This window comes from Choloepus didactylus, chromosome 9 (assembly GCF_015220235.1).
Source record: "Choloepus didactylus isolate mChoDid1 chromosome 9, mChoDid1.pri, whole genome shotgun sequence".
In the NCBI taxonomy this organism is placed as follows: domain Eukaryota; kingdom Metazoa; phylum Chordata; class Mammalia; order Pilosa; family Megalonychidae; genus Choloepus; species Choloepus didactylus.
The window spans coordinates 67,767,497-67,785,460 of NC_051315.1; the positions used below are offsets into that span (position 1 = coordinate 67,767,497).

Consider the following 17,964-nt stretch of genomic DNA (forward strand, 5'->3'; position numbering starts at 1 on the left):
ATATTCAACTCAAAGAAGAAGACACAGCAGAAGAGCAACATTCAGATGAGCATTTGATAATGAAGAAATGACAAATCAAGAAGCAGTGGTACATGTGAAAAGATGCCAGACTTCCAGAAGTGTTCAGTATGCATCAAGAACCCTACAAGAGTAAAAGAAATGAGCTGTGGTCTTGTCAAAGCAGGAGCTGCCATTCTTCAGATAATAACTGAGTATGATATGACACTAAGTAGATTTTCCTACAATATTGAGAAAAGATCCTGTTCCAGTTTGCTAATGCTGCCATTTTGCAGAAATGGATTGGCTTTTATAAAGGGGTTTATTTGATTACAAAGTTACAGTCTTAAGGCCATAAAGTGTCCAAGGTAAGGCATCAACAACAGGGTACCTTCACTGAGAAAGGCCAATGGCATCCAGAAAACCTCTGTTAGCTAGGAAGTCACATGGCTGGCTTCTGCTTGCTCCCAGATTGCATTTTAAAACGGCGTTCTCCAAAATGTCAGCCATCTTCACAATGTCAATGACCGTCTTCCACATGTCTCTCTAAGCTGCAGCCAATGTCAGGGGTCCACAACTCCAAGCATCTCTGAGCTAAGCCAGTTACCATCTGGGTCTGTGCCATCATTTTTAAATGACTCCAGTGATTAAATCAAGACCCACATTGAATGGGCGGGACCACACCTCCATGGAAATAATTCAATCAGAGTTATCACCTACAATTGGGTGGGTCACATCTCCATGGAAACAACTTAATCCAAAGATTCCAACCTAATCAACTCTAATATGTCTGCCTACACAAGACTGCATCAAAGAACATGGCATTTTGGGGACATAATACAGAAACCAGCACAATACCCAACATGATAAAATATCATTAAAAACTGTAAACTGGTTACAGATGAATGTCAAAAAAAAAAAAGTTATTCAAAGGAAAAATATTATACTATTGAAATTAATATTATTCTTTTTTTAAGCTTTTACGTCTTTCTTATTGACAAGATCAGACTCATTTTTTAAGGTTTACATTTTTTTCATGTTTTTTTTTTAATTTTTACAAACAAGGACTTCCCCCTTTCCCCTTCCCCTCTAATCCCTTCCAAATAACATCAAATCTGCTTTCTACCTCTGTGAATTTGCTATCTCTAGTCATCTTTTATAAATGATACCATAGAGTTTTTGTCCTTATGTGTCTTGCTTTTTTCACTGAGCATAATGTTTCCAACGTTTGTCCATATTGCAGCATGTCTCATAACTTCATTTTTTTCTTATGGCCAAATAATATTCCATTGTACATATGTACCACATTTTGTTTATCCATTCATTTGCTAGACACATGGATTGGCTATTGTGAATAATGCTGCTATAAACATTGGTGTACAGGTGTCTGTTTGAGACCCTGTTTTCACCCCCTTTGGGTGTATATCTAGAAGTGGGATTGCCCAGTCATACGATATTTCTGTTTTTAATTTTTTGAGGAAGTGCCCTATTGCTTTCTACAGTGGCTGCACCATTTTATAATCCCACCAATCATGCTAGAGTTCCAATTTCTCTGCATCCTTTCCAATGCTTGCTATTTTCAGTTTTTTTAACAGTAGCCATCCTTGTGTGTATGAAGGATGTGTATGTATGTGGTTTTAATTTGCATTTCTCTAATGGCTAATGATGTTGAGCATTTTTTCATGTGTTTACTGGCCATTTATCTTCTTTGGAGAAATGTCTATTCAAGTCAGTTGCCCAATTTTTAAATTGACTCGTTTATCTTTTTGTTGCTGTACTGCAAAAGTTCTTTATATATTCTGTATATTAAACCCTTACCTGACATATATAGTTTCCAAATATTTTCTCCCATTCTGTTGGTTGTCTTTTCACTTTCTTGATAATTTACTTTGCCTTATATTATCTTCTAAAACTTTATAGTTTTAGTTCTTATATTAAGTACTTAATCAATTTTGAGTTGATTTTTGTATATGATGTGAGATAGGGATCTAATTTCATTCTTCTGCATGTGAATATCCAGTTTTCCCAACACCATTTGTTGAAGATCTTTTTCTTGCCCCATTGCATGTACTTAGTACCCTTGTTAAAAATCAATTGGCCATAGTTGTATGGGTGTATTTCTGGACTTTTAATTCTGTTTCACTCTATCTCTGTGCCAGTGCCACAAACTGTTTTGATTACTGTCATTTTGTAATCCAATTTGAAATCAGGAGGTCCGAGTCCTCCAACCCTGTTCTTATTCAAGACTGTTTTTTGCTATTCAGGACCTCCTGCAGTTACTTATGAATTTGAGGATCAGTTTTTCCATTTCTGAAAAAAAAGGGGGGAGGGCTGCTGCTGGAATTTTAATAGGGATTGCATTGAACTTGTGTATTGCTTTGGATAATGCTGACATAATAACAATGTTAACTCTTCCAAGCCATGAACACAGGATATAGCACCATCTATTTAGGTCTTCTTTCATTTCTTTCCACAGTGTTTTGTAATTTTCAGAATCAGTTTTTTTATCCTAAATTTTTTTAATTTTCTAAATTTATTCCTAGATTGTATTCTTTTAGATGCTATTGTAAATGGAATTATTTTCTTAATTTCCTCTTCATATTGTTCATTGCTAGTGTATTAGAAAACAATTGCGTTTTGTATGCTGATCTTGTATCCTGCCACTTTGCTGAATCCACTTTTCAGTTCTAGTAGTTTTCTTGTAGATTCTTTTGAATTTTCTATACATAAGATCATGTAATTTGTAAATACAGATAGTTTTACTTCTTCCTTTTCAATTTGGATACCTCTTATTTCTTTTTCTTGCCTAATTGCTCTGGCAAGAACTTCTAGTACAATATTGAATAGCAGTGGTGAAAGTGGGTATCTTTGTCTCATTCCTGATTTAAGCCAAAAACTAAGTTTTTCATCATTATGATGTTAGCTGCAGGTCTTTCATAAATGGTCTTTTTCATGTTGAGAAAGTTCCCTTCTATTCCTACTTTTCTGAGTGCTTTTATCAAAAAGGGTGTTGAATTTTGTTAAATGCCTTTTCTGTATGTATTGAGATAATCATGTGGGGTTTTTTCCTTCATTCTATTTATGTAACATATTACATTGGTTGATTTTCATATGTTGAACCACCCTTACATTCCTGAGATGAATTCCTCTTGGTCATAGTGTATAATCTTTTTAATATGCTATTTAATTCAGTTTGTTAGTATTTTGTTAAGGATTTTTGCATATATATTCATAAGGGAAATTGGTTTGTAATTTTTGGTTCCTATGATGTTTTTAGCAGGCTTATGGTATCAGAGTAACGCTGTCCTCATAGAACAAATTAGAAGTGTTCCCCCCTTTTGAATTCTTTGGAAGAATGTGAAAAGTATTGGTATTAATTCTTCTTTAAATGTTTGGTGGAATTCACCAGAGAAGCCACCTAATCCTGAACTTTTCTTTGGCACAAGGTTTTTGATTATTGATTCAATCTCTGTATTAGTTATAGGTTTGTTGGTGTTTTCTATTTCTTCTTGAGTCAATTTTGGTAACTGATAGATTTCTAGGAATTTTTCCATTTCTTCTAGATTATCTAGTTTGTTGGCATACAACTGTTCATAATATTCTCTTACCATTCATTTTATTTCTGTAAGATCAGTAGTAACATCAACATTTTCCTTTCTGAATTTAGTTATTTGCATCTTTCCCCTTTTTTTATTTGTCAGTCTAGCTAAAGGTTTGTCAATTTCATCGATTTTTTTCAATGAACCAATTTTTGTTTTGTTTATTCTCAATTGTTTCTCTATTCTCTATTTAATTTTTCCCTACTCTAATCGTATTTCCTTCTGCTAACTTTGGGTTTTCTTTGCTCTTCTTTTTCTAGTTCCTCAAGATATAAAGTTAGGTTATAAATTTGAGATCTTTATTTTTTTTAATATAGCTATTCATAGCAATAAATTTCCCATTAGCACTGCCTTTGCTACATCCCATAAGTTTTGATATATTGTTTCTTTGTTTCATTTGTCTGTATTTTCTAATTTCCCTTGTAATTTCTTGTTTAACCCTTAAGAGTGTGCTGTTTAATTTCCATATATTTGTAAATTTTCCAGTTTTCCTTCTATTATTGATTTCTAGCTTCATTCCATTGTGGTCAGAGGGGCTACTTTTTATTATTTTAATATTTTAAAATTTAGTGAGACTTCTCTTGTGTCCTAACATATGGTCTCTCCTAGAAAATGATCTGTGTGCACAATGATCTTGTTCTTACCCTAGAAAAGAAGTGCCCATATATGGTGGAATGTTATACTAAGTCACATAGATTGCTTAGTGAAGAAGCTTTACCAAAATCTATTTTAAAGAAATTGTGGAAAAATCAAGTAAAGATATTAATATTTCTGTGATAAGCTCCAACAATACAACCACCATCTATTCATATTTATGGATGGCATTAGTGATAACTAGAGGTTATCTGGCAAGCTGGTATTATCATCCAAATGTCAAGGTAGTGTCCAACTTCATGGACTGTGATGAAAATAGGTGTCAAAGGACTTATAGGGGAATTAATTCATATGTATAGCAAAAACAGAATATTTCAATCAACTAAAAGACAACAGCAACATAATTCTGCTGGGATACTCCCAACAAGACTTTAGAATGGCAGATGGAATAGTCAACATTCACACTTTCTGAAAACTAGATATCTAAATGATAGAACAGACAGTCTTTTAGAAAAGAAAATGAACTTGTGATATTGTTTTAGTGCAAGATGAATCACTGGAGATAGCCAACACTATTCTACAAAAGATTCTATAAACAAGCATTCTTCAGGAAGACCTCTCTCCAATAGAAGTAATTGATGCAAAACCTGCTCATATGTTCATCTTGCTGAAAGACTCCTAATTATAGTATATTCTTGCTCTTGAAGTTTTTTTCTCTATATTGCTTCAGTATTTTTAAATATGTTGAATCCATCAACTGGAAGGCCCTTTTACTCCTTGGTCTCTCAACACATGCTCTACCATATTTCTTTTAACAAATTTGAAAAATCTTAAAGTCAAAATTAGAAAATAACTCCCCACTTTCCAAAGTAGATTTTGTAGTTTAATTTTTCATGCATTTTTACACTGGGGAAGTTTATAAAAGTTTGAAAAGAATTGTCATAAAAGGGTCAAATAATGTGCATGATTTTAAGCACAGCTTATTTTGTAATTTGGGTAAATTACACTGATGGCATCACCATTTCCTGAAGAAAAAAAAAAAAAAAGATGCCTGAAGTATTTAGCGATCCGAAATATGCAAATTGAAACCACAATGAGGTAACATTTTCAGCATGCTACATTGGCAAAAATTTAAAAGTCTGACCATATCAAATGTTAGCAAAAAAATGTGAAGCAACAGGAACTCATATACATTGATACAGGAGTATAATTGGCACAGCACCTTGGAAAACATTTTGTCATTATCTAGTAAATTCGACATGTGCATAAACTATGACCCAGCAATTCTACTTCTGTATATATACTTCAAAGAAACTCTTATACTACTGTGTTTCCTGTTGTTGTAACAAATTACTACCAATTTAGTGACTTAAATCAACACAAATTTATTCTCTGATAGTTCAGGAGGCCAGAAGTCCTAAAATCAAGTTTGGCAGTGCTTCCTCTGGAGGCTTTAAAGGAAAATCTATTTCCTTGCCTTTTCACATTTCAATAGGCTGCCTGCATTTCTTGGTTGGTGGTCTAGTTCTCCATCTTCAAAATCATCAATGTACCATCTTCCAATCTCTCCAACTCTGACCCTCCTGCCTCTCTCTTATAAGGAACCAGATAATCCAGGATAATCTCCCCATATCAAGACCCGTAATTTAATCACATCTGCAAAATCCCTCTTTCCACATGTGATGGTGAATTTCATGTGTCAACTTGGCTAGGTTATGGTGACCAGTTGTTTGGTCCAGCAAGCACTGGCCTGATTGTTATTGTGAGGGTATTTTGTAGATGGATTTGCATCTAAAATCAGTTGATTGCATCTACAGCTAATTCCATCTACAATCAACAAAGGAGATTGTCATCAGCAAATTGGTTGGAGGTCTTAAAGCCAGACCGAAGATTTCAGAAGTCAGAAAGATAATTTCTGTCTATACTTCAGCCAGCCAGCTTCTCCTGGGGAATTCAACTTCACTCTCATTGGAGTTTCCAACTTGCAGCCTGCCCTACAGAATTTGGACTTGCCATGTAGTCAATTTGTACAGTAAATCTCTTAATATTTACATACACACACACACACAAACACACACACACATCCTGTCATCCTATTGATTCTCTGGAGAACCATGACTAATACCATCTAAGGTAATATATCCATAAATTCTGGGGATTAAGACATGGACATCTTTGGAGAGACACTATTCAGTCTGCCACAAAAGTAAACCCGGATATATGTTATAAACATTCATAGCATCATTATTGGTAACAGCAAAAAATAATACTAATGAAAATATCTAGAAATAACTAAAAAGTATATTAATAGTAGAATGGATAAATTGTGAGGTATTTACGCAAAGGATATTATGCAGCAGTGGAAATTATTGCTATGTATTTCAATGTAAACGAATCTCAAAAAATGTAATGTTAGTCAGAAAAAACAAGAAACAGAAGGATACTTTTGACTAAATGCAGGTCAAATCCTGAAATGGTAAGAGTATAACTTGGCCATCCAGAAAAGACACGTCAGGATTCTTCTGACACCAAAACCTGCTTTGAAGAGAGAACAGCAGCACACTCTGGCTCCGCATCAACTGACGGTTCAAGACTTTGGCTTTCAATATTGGTCTCCTAAGCCAATAGACAAGCAGTTGACATAAGTGTTATATCAATTATTCCAGCATTACATGTACTGAGTTTGCCTTCAAAAGAGGGACTAAAATGAGGCTTGTGATCAGTTTAAATTATAAAGGAAATGAGGTAATTACGGAACTTATTGATTCCTCTGATAATAGCAATGATGGCTATCATTTATCAAGAGCCTAACAGGTAGCTGCACTAAGTATATTCAATATACATAGCATTCACAACAGCCATGCAAAGTTGGTATTATTGCCCTCCTTTTCCACATGAGGTACTTGAGGATAAAAGAAGCTAAGTAACTTACATAATGTAAGTAATTTACCAATAACGGAACCAGGATTCGAATTCAGAGATGCTTGAGTCTAAAGCTTGAGCTCTTTTCACCATACTCTACTACTTTAAAGAGTTAGCAATTTGTGCTTCTGGGCCACCAATGTGCTAGAAGAGAGTCAGAAGTTAATACTGTTTATCATTCCATTTATTGGCCAGCTCAGCATGATGGTCACTTTTTTTTTTCCCAGTCTGTGATTAAATATATTAACAAATGTTGACTTCTGCAGAAAGAAAACACAATAGAAATCAGGTACGAGACCACCATTATACCTCATCCTCTGCCAAGCTTGAGGCTCTTGCTTTACTTGAAGAGTAGGCACATACTGGATTACAAATATCTTTTCCCAGGTGCAGCCCATTTCATCAAAAATGATGTAATGACTTAAGAAAGTGAAGCTAGACGTCCTGATTTCACCTTTTTCTCCAAAAACAGAAATTGATATATCAGTACAATGCATGATTTCTTGAAATATTCCCTTGAGTTAAACCTTTCATGATCAGGATCATACAGGAATTTCTTGGGAAGTGCAAAAATCACTGGTCTTGATGCCAGAAGCCTCAAATTCCCTGTCCCAATTCTGCTATTCTCTACTCTGGGCCATTTAACTTCACCACACCTCAGTTCTTTCACCTCTAAATGGGGATAATAATCCATACCTTTCACAGCAATAAGAATGAACTGAGATAGAATATATATAAAGAAGCATTTTATAAATCATATAGTGTTATACAAATATACCACCACATTCAGAATACAAAATAGGAATCAGACTAGAAACATTAAGAACTTTCCAATTACTAAATCCTGTCCCCTCAAGGCTTGACTTATTTCCAGCCTTAGGTTTTGTGATATTTCCCTAAATGTTATTTCCAGGATGATATCCACTACCCCCTTTTTTTATTTTTGATTCCTTCAGTGAATATCTGTCTCTAGCAACCAAACCAATCCATAACTAAGGCAACATTTCCCTCCAGCCAAACAGCAAAAAGCTGTTGGACCAACAAATCACTGATATAGCTATTACTTCAGTGCCCTATTGACAGTTCATCTATAGTTTCCAAAAAATTTCACAGCAAAGAGAAATGTGAAATTTATTCTTGAATAATTTGCTGGCTTAAATACTCCAGAGCTTCAGGTTTTTCTCAGAAATAAATGTAACTTTCTTGATTTACAACAGATATATGCAATTATAAGATCTGCAGAGAGAGACTCTAGCTCTGTCTTAAAAATTCCCAACTTCTCTAAAACATTGTGGGAATTCTGTCAATGATTTTCTCCAGCTCATTACTAGTGATGTAAACAGATTCCTTCTTAGCAGATTTTAGTACTGACCAGTTGTGATGACAAATGAAAGCTTATTATTTTTAAAGGAACCATCCAGCTTCCAGAAATATTAACTGAGTAGTCCTTGTCATTCAGAGTCTCACTAATTTTGGTAAAGAGCATTGTGAAAAGATGTTGTATGGATCAATATTCACTGCTCGTACACCACAACAGAGACAGAATACTGGGTACTTAAGAACACAGATTATGAGGCCAGACAGTCCAAGTGAATACCCTGGATCTCTAACTTACTAGCTGTGTGACCTTGGGGAAGTCACTTAATCTTTCTGTGCCTCGAGATTCTTCAACTGAACAACAGGGTCTCATAGTGTTCTTAGATTATAATAATTATGCAGGAAAACTGTCTTTGATTTTTCATGTGGAGTCAGAGAGACACAGAACCTATAATAGTCAGCTGTATCCTCTATTGCAGTTGATGGGAAGACCCAGAACCCACATCATTTCTTTTACCCAGCTGCAGTACCAAGGAATGACTTATTCCCAATCATCCCAAATAAGCATACAACATATAAAGACAACATGATTTCTATACAAATAGAACTTTATTACAAATCCCCTAGTCCATACTTTCAGCCAGATGGCAGCCCTGATCCCCTCCTGTAACATTCTGCAGCAGCCACTGGTCACATTAAGAGTGGCTCAGACATATGTGCTTGTGCCAGTTTGAATGTATTGTGCCCCCCAAATGCCATTATCTTTGTGGTCTTGTGGGACAGACGTTTTGGTGCTGGTTAGATTTGTTTGGAATGTGCCCCACCCAGCTGTGGGTGGTGACTTTGGTGGGATACTCCCATGGAGGTGTGACCCCAGCCATTCAGGGTGGGCCTTGATCAGTGGAGCCATATAAAGCATGCTGACTCAAAGAGACTGGACGGAGTGCAGCTGTGAGTGATGTTTTGAAGAAGAGCAAGCTTGCCAGAGAGGAATGTCCTGGGAGAAAGCCATTTTGAAACCAGAACTTTGGAGCAGACGCCAACCACGTGCCTTCCCAGCTAACAGAGGTCTTCCGGACACCATTTGCCATCCTCCATTGAAGGTACTTGATTACTGATGTGTTACCTTGGACACTTTATGGCCTTAAGACTGTAACTGTATAGCCAAATAAACCCCCTTTTTATAAAAGCCAGTCCATCTCTGGTGTTTTGCATTCTGCAGCATTAGCAAACTAAGACAGTGCTCATTCAACACTAAGCATAACTTGCTACAAAGCTACTAATTGTACCATGCTTGGGAAGAATGGTTTTGTAAGGTTTCTCTTCTGTGTTTCTATAATTAACATGGAACTTTAGAGCTGGAAGAGTCTTAGAAATCATTTTCTTAGCCCTCCCAAGTTACACCTGAAGACTGAGATTCACAGAGATAAGGTCATCTGCCCAAGTTCCCATAGGTGATGAGTGGAAGGCAACCCAGGTTTGAGTCCCTCTCCTGCTCAAAGGCTCACAGTTCATCATCTTCAAAATGAAGGTGACTAAGATAACCTATGTGGACTGATTCGAGATCTTTTTTGAAGAGTAAATCTAAAGAACTTTCTGATGGATTTAATAAGGTGGATAAATAAAAAGATGGAATTTAAAAAATGACTCCCAGCTTTCTGGCTTCAGCAATTGAGGATGAGGAAGATAAGGCAGAGGCAGGAGGAGAGGCGGGACAGGGGAGCAGGAGGAAGAGTTCTCTCAACATATCAGAGGAGCAGGAGGAAGAGTTCTCTCAACATATCAGATATAACAGCCTATTTGAGAAGTGGCACAGTGTATGTGAGAGGAGGAACAACTCTTCCCACCCACTGGATTCCATGTGGCGAGATTTCCCCGAACCTCTCCAGCCTCCTCCCCATTCAAGTCAGGTGAGTTATCTGATTGGGTGCTAGGGAGACTCTCAGGGCTTGCATGGCCCAGTCCCTTCCTCCTCTTACGCTTTAAGAGGCTGCCTACAGGAAGCATGCCTTCTGTTCTGTTCCTCAAGGTTGCAAGTTTCAAAGACACAGGCCCTTCATGTGGGGAGACTGTGGGCATCCAGATTGTCTGTACCTAGGAGGGTACGTCTATCTAATTCTGGAGTTGAGTATTAGAAAGCTTAAATGTCCATAAATATAAGCTCATAATCCAGTGCCAGCTTTGTAAATTATAAAGATGACATTTTGATGTCCCATCCTGCCTTGCTCTGCTGTATTATTTCTCACCTCAGTTGGTTCAGGGTGGGGAAGAGAAGTGTTATTTATTGGGCGCTCTCAACACCCAAGAGAATCAAAAATAGTGAGGGAGGCATGCAGACTTAGGTCCCAGCTCTGCCACTTAAGGCCCTTGTAACCTCAGGAAAATGACCTAGCTTCTTGGTGCTTGTTTCCCCATCTATGAAATGAGGAGCATAACACTCACTCTACCTTTCTCCCCGAGTTATTATGAAGATCACATGAGATAATTATGTGAAAGTGCCAGGCTCAGAGTAGTATTCGAATAAAGGAAACATTACTTTTAGTTCCAAGTGCACTGACTAAGGAATTTACAGATGGAATTTCTGCAGAGAACACTGAAAATGGAAAACTATTATTTCCATTGTAATAATAATAATAGTTATTATTTTACTATACATATCTCTTTAGGTAAATAGTGATTTATCAAAGGTGACAGCCATGAGAGCAAAAGAAGGAAAATAAAGTAGTCTGATGCTCACTATTCAAGTTTTCCCACTTCAAATGTTGAAAAACTAGCCTATTCATTAGCTTTATACATTTAAAGAGAATTTGAGAATTGGAAATGCATTCATAAATGAATAAGTTTCTTTACAAAGGAGAAAAAATTATCTTTCCTACAGCTGAGGTAACAAAAATAAACACTTTCACATACAGGCACAGGCATTACATTCTGCTAGAAATAATGAAGAGAGATGCAGATGTTAAGGTCCAATGTGATTTTCAGTCAAGAGAAAGCGTCACCTTTCAGAAGCACTGTGACACAGCTTACAAAGTTTCGTTGACTTTCCCTTTGACAGATTGTCATGGAAGAGCAGAGCCAGTCCTGTGGCTGAGTTTTACAAATGACTAAGCAGGTTTCTGAGCATTAATACACTGGTGGAGAAGTGGTTTAATAACAGGGGTGATTGCTTCCCGGTGGATTCAGGGGGCTGGAAAAGATTTCTTTTCTGAATACAAAAGAAAAAAAAGGAGCGCAGGAGAGAGGGCCCTGCAGAGGATATTCACCATCAGGAACTTAAGGTTAACAGAGACAAGACCTCAAACAATCCATCAGCCTGAGAATTGCTGGCATGGTAACTTCTGTGTTGCTGTTGCCGTGAGTTGCTGGTAGATACTAGCCCAAGAGATAAACCAAAGAAATTAAGTTTATCACTATTCTCATTTTAATAAAAGCCTGGATGTTGTATACCAAGCATTTAAATACCAATTTCCCTGTTACTTGGGCAAGGTCCTTTTCATATTGCAAGAGATTGAATCATGGAAAATAAATCACAACCAAGGACCACACAGGGCAATATTTAAAAATAAATAAAATCCGTGCATGTTTAAAGAAAAGCAAGCATTTCATGTATCTAACTTTAAAATTAAAAAGAAGGATACACTCAGGCCACATGGAAGTAAAAAAAGAAAGAGTTTTTTGAGGGCAGCCTATGGACACACAAGAGTCATTGGATTTTAAAATTTAAAACTGGGAACAAATACTTATTTTCACTCACACTGTTTTTAGTGTAATGTCAGTTTTATATTAAGGTCAATAAGGTTAGAGAAGGCAAAAAGAGGAAGGGGAAAAGAGAATAAGGAAAAAGAGAAAGGCAAGATGAAAGCTGGAGGGTGAAAGAGAGGAAAGGAAAGAGGAGAGGGGAAGTTGGGGCTGAGGAGGGGGATGCAAGTACACAAAATGAAAGACAGATGTGGGATGTCAGAAAAGAAGAAATGGAAAGCACAAGAGAAAGAAAGGAGAGAGGAAAGCAAATATAGATAGAGGGAAAAGGAAAGTGGTTGAAGGGAGGGGTTCAGAAGATTCTGAAGTATGTTAGATAAATGCATTTAACACTATTGTTCCTTTGAACTTGGAAGTATTAATGTGCTCCATTGTCTTGTGATCACTGTCTTTGGAAATGTCATTTTGCTGTTTAACAAAACTGGTCACAGATGACTTTAGAATAATTGCATACTTCTCACAGGATTGAGTATTTTATAGGGTAATGATAGGTAATCCAAATAACAATATCTAGAGTCCAAAAAAAAAGAATCTGACAATCTTGGAAACAAGATTCCAATTCCTGGAAACAAGTACAGACTAGAGAAATGTAATAAATAGTTCTAGTTCTTTGGGACAAAAAATGGAAGTGGTAGAGGTGATGGTGCATTTGTTTTCATCAAAGACTTGGCGCTGGGCTTCTATACACATTTGTTTGGGTGAAATTACCACACCTAAATCACAGAGCTCCTAGTCTGAACTTTCATGCTCTCCGTAGCAAATCATTCTGACTTGTCTAAATGATATTGCTACTTCCATTTAAAATAAACATATGAAAAACAGCAGGCATTTCCTCTGTGCCTTTGTTATCATTATTAACTACATTATCACTATGTTCCCAAAGGCCTGGACCAGTCATTTTAGAGGCATAGTTGATATCCCTATCTCTCTCTCTCAATCTCTCTCTCTCTCTCTCTCTCTCTCTCTCTCTCTCATTCTCCCAATTTCTGCTCATTCCTCTTCTCTACTAATAATAGATAAATTGCTTGGTTCCCTGTCCCTTCATTTCTCTAACATTCATAGCCTGAACCAAGATAGCCCTGTACCTACCACTTGAAATGGGAACCCATCCCATCCCTATGTATAAAGAAATTAAGGCCTGTAAGTGGTCTAGTTCAGAACTGTTAGCTAACCCCTCATCCTAATCTGACTTTGTAACCTAGTAATAGTACCTAGTGGCCACTTGCCTTTGTGACTGAATCCTCAATTACATTCCTCTGCCTCATTTATTCAGATAATAAATATTTATTGAGTAACTACTTAGGGCATGCTACATGCTGTGCCCACACATAGTGGGGGCTGCAAAACTAAGAAGGTCAGTTTAATGCAGAAAAAGACACATGAGCCAAAATTAAAATCACCAAAAATGGAATAAATAACAAGAGTCATAGGGGCAAAGTATTCTGAGAGTAAGTGGAGAAAAGGGAAAGGAATGAACTTCCATGGGGATTTTCCATCTTCATTATTCATTCTTACATTTAAAGTCATGGTGTAGGCCGCACCCCAGGGCTGGCTTTAGAGGGGAGCATCCGGTGCAGTCACACAGGGCCCCTCACTTGAAGCTTAATGTTTTGCAGTCACACCACCTTGAAACTATTAACAGTTTTATCTATGAATCTGTGTTGCATAACACAGACAGAGCATACCTCCTGCTGCTTCTCCAGGCTAATTCTCAGCCTCCCCTACTGCCCACCACAGCCCCATGACTACTGCCTCTCTACCCACAGCTGCCACAGGATTACTTTGGCAGGGGAAATCCAATGTTCTGCCATTGCTCTCTACCCCCAGTGGGGGCCTGGACTCACGTATGGTTGGGGCATCCTGTGATGCCTTGTGACGGGGCAAGGCAATGGTCATCCTTACCCCAGGCTGGCAGCACCATGGCATGTTCAGTAACCAACACAGTGGGAGACCTCTCATCCACCCCTGATCCAAGGACAGAACTCAGTCAGGCACAAGGATTGTTTTTGGGGCAGCAGGCCTGGGGGAAGAGGAGATTGACTTCCCTGCCACCTGCCAAACCCCTCATTGGGTTTCACATTTTGCATTGGGTCCCACAAATTATGTAGCTGGCTCTGGCCCCATCCCTTGACTTTGTAACCCTCAGACCTTTGAACTTGGAAGCAACAATCTCCTTCGCAAACTTCCTGCCTCAAGAGTCCTATTCTCCAATCCATTCTCAGTAATGGAAGATAAAACCACAAGAATCCTCCCCACCTCCTACCCTGTGACTTTCTGATCCCTTTCTCAAAGACCAACCTATTTTCCCTCTCAAATCTTATTTTCTGTAATTAATCATGAACATGAGCATCGGCCTGTGAAAACCATGAGGACCTAACGGAGAGGACTGCTCACCACTTGAAGATACTGGACTCTGAGCTGGATGCAGTAACTACATGGGACCTGGGCTCCCTTGGAGGGGAGCTATGCTATTTCACAAGGTAAGTTAGGTATAGCTTCCCTAGATGTTAGGTGTGGCCAGCATGGCTGAGTTCTAGAGTCTCAAAAGCCTAGAAAGTTTAGAAAGACAATCAAACGACAGTGGGAAATGATGTGTGCCACTTGCAGGCCTGGCCCACGAAAACCTCCCAGTTCACTTGCCCATTTTCTTTCTCTTCTCTCATCTGATGCCTAGGGCAACCTCGGAAGTCCTGTAGAGGCCCTGGAAGGAAAGAATCCCCTTTGGAGGAAAGCTACTCATCAATGCGGAAGAACTGTGCAGAGCTTCAGAAGAGTGAGAAATAAGCTTCTCTTGTATTACTAAGCCACTGAGCCTTGGAGGTTTATCGTTTAAAGAAACTATGGTTACCTTAACTAGTAATTAATACTTATTAATTTGGAAATTTTAGAATAATGGATAAAAGAAAATACAAAAGAGAAGGGAAAAATTTCTCTTAAGCCCATCACTCTGAGATAACGCCTACTGATTTTTTAACATATCAACTTCCAGCTTTTTCACCATGCCAGTTATTTTTTATTGGGTCCTTACAATGTGTGTTAAGCACTTTTAATATATAATTGCATTTAATCCTGACAACAACCTTGTAAGATTGATATCATTATCTCCATTTTAGGGTTGCAGAAACTAACAGCTGGAAAGGTAAGATACCACACAGGTCTTAGATGGCAGAACTGGAAATCAAATCCATTCTGTCTGATTCTGAAGCTGGTGCACTCAACCACTTCCTTCATGCTTTTTGTTTCTATTGTTGATGTTTTTGTTAAAAAAGAAAAATTGGAATTCTATTTCTTTCTAATATCCTCTGTTCACTTAACATTTTGTGATCAATTTCCTATGATTTAATATTGTATTTTACAATGTACCATAATCTCTTTATCCAATCCTCTAGTTGAATGTTTCGGTTGATAATTTTACACTATTAAAATAATACTACAATGAGTATTCATATAGACAAATCTTTGCATACCTCCAAAAAACTTTCCTTAGGATGAAATGGAATTGCTATATCAGAAGTTATAAATATTCTTAAAGCAGTACTTGATTATTGCCAAATTGTCCTACATCAGTGGTTCTCAACCATTTTAGTGGGAAGGCAATTGTGCCCCCAGGAGACATTTGGCAATGCCTGGAGGCATTTTTTTTATTAGAGTAGTTATAGGTTTACAGAAAAATCATGCAGAAAGTAAGAATTCCTATACTGCTCCTTACACACACTTTTCCCTATTATTAACATTTTGCATTAGCATGGTACCTTTGTTACAACTGATGAAACAAATTATTATAATTATACTATTAACTATAGTCCATAATTTACATTAGGGTTCACTCTGGAGACATTTTTAATTGTCACAACTGGCAAATATCTGTGGATAGAGGCCAGGGGTGCTGTTAAACATCCTACAATGCACAACAGCCTCTACAACAAAGAATTATCAGGTCCAAAATGTCAGAAGTGCTGCTGTTCAGAAACCCTTTTCTACATAATGATCCCATCAGTATGTTTCAGTCTTGAGACTAAATAAAGGCTGTAATAAGGGCTTTTTCATTTATTCATAAATGATTTATCAAAGACCCACTGTATGCTAGATACTGTAGTAGGTTCTAGATAAGCATTCAGGGAGAGTCAGATCTGTGGTGAAGAGTAGAGAGGAGGTGGCTCGGCAATAAATTTTGACTTCACTTGCTAGTGAGAAAATGCATCTATTTCATTTTATACCTTAATATCATTCCATATGATCTGTATCAAACACAGCCTCACAAAGTTGCTACAAAAAAATTATCAACATTGCTGTACTGCTACATACATGAATATTGATCCTGATTGTTTTGAAACTATTTCTAAAAAATAAAACTGGTCATTTCTTCAACAGAAATCCAAGCTTTTTAGTATAAAAGTGACTTCTCTTTCCCCAGTTGACCTTTTAGTTCTTTAATTTAACATAGTACATAAGCCCAATTTGGTTAATTCTGAGGTGGAAAAATGATTTCCTGCCCTTTCTACTTTAAATAAGTAGGCACTCCCTGAATGCAAATTCCTTTCTGTGTATGCAATGGAACACAAAGCAGTCATGAGTAAAAAGAGGAGACCAAGTCAGAAGCTGCTCCTCTTGTTGCTTCATTTAGAAAATGGATTGCAAAGGATGAGAGAAGGGAGAAAAGGCCCAGCAGCTGGCTGTGCTTTCAGCCCCTTCTCCAGAGATTCTGCCTCCTCTCCCTGCTTAGTTAACTGGTTAATGCCTAGCACATCCACTGCCACTGGCTCCCCTCCAACTTCTCATCATAATAATTTTACAGCTATGATAAAAAAAAAAAAGATGCCACAGCTGTCCTGGGTTTTCAAAACCAGGACTCAAAGAAGAGGAAGTGAGAGAAGAATCTGACCCTAGTCTCACATACATGAAAACAGAAAAAGAAGCCAGACAACAACCGCACCGTGTATATACCCTTTCACTTAGTGGTCCACTGGAAGCAAAAGGAGGAAGAAGAGGCTAAGGGGGAAAATTTGGGTACTCCATAAGGGTGATCATTAGAGAGAAGGGATGATAGCTTCACTTTATATTTGGTCCTCTTTTCCAGAGGACCTTAGGCAGAAAAGAATAAAAATCTAGACCGGTTTCCTTAGCAACCCTGGGATGATCTTTACCACAATGTCCCAAGCCTATAGTTCTTAATTCCATCAACCGTTATTAAAACTTCAAATATGTAATCATGCACATTACGTTACCAAATAGCCATAAAAACCGTTAGCTCATTAAATTGTGCACAGCCATTTAAGTTAAAAAGGAGAACGTCTAATTTTTTAATTGAAGAAGTAAAGGTTAAAACATTCTGATAATCTGATAAAGTAATATAGGCAGCATAAATTCAAAAAGGATAATGCATACTATTCAAAGGAATACCATGTCCAATAAGAAAAGCATAAAATAAAGAGAGCCTAACTTTTAATTAATGAATAGTCAACATACATAAAATAAAATTGTATTGTAGATCTCACCTAACTTAATAAATTATTAGGTCTTTACTATACGCATCAAGTTTTAGTTTTCATGTATTTTTTTAATGTCATCTGCTAGAATTTATTTTGTTTACAAGTGCTTAATTCAAATACTGTCCTTAGGATTTTTCCAGTAAAACCACAAGCAATCAATCTGGAGATTTCATATAGGGATCTATAGCAGAGAAACCAATGTATACTTTCAGGAATATACATTGTAACAGAAAAATAGGCATATTGGTGAGTTTTAAGAAGAAATTTAACATACCTCTGTTTGCATT

The 17,964-nt window shown here is 37.2% G+C and overlaps 1 protein-coding gene and 1 pseudogene across 1 annotated transcript in view; one reads left to right on the forward strand and one right to left on the reverse strand.

The window, feature by feature from the left end:
* Positions 1 to 17,964, reverse strand: part of PDE11A (phosphodiesterase 11A) — a 457,660-nt gene that overhangs the window by 428,122 nt on the left and 11,574 nt on the right. The gene's annotated exons all lie outside the window — the stretch shown is intronic.
* LOC119544010 lies at positions 68 to 4,785 on the forward strand (annotated as a pseudogene).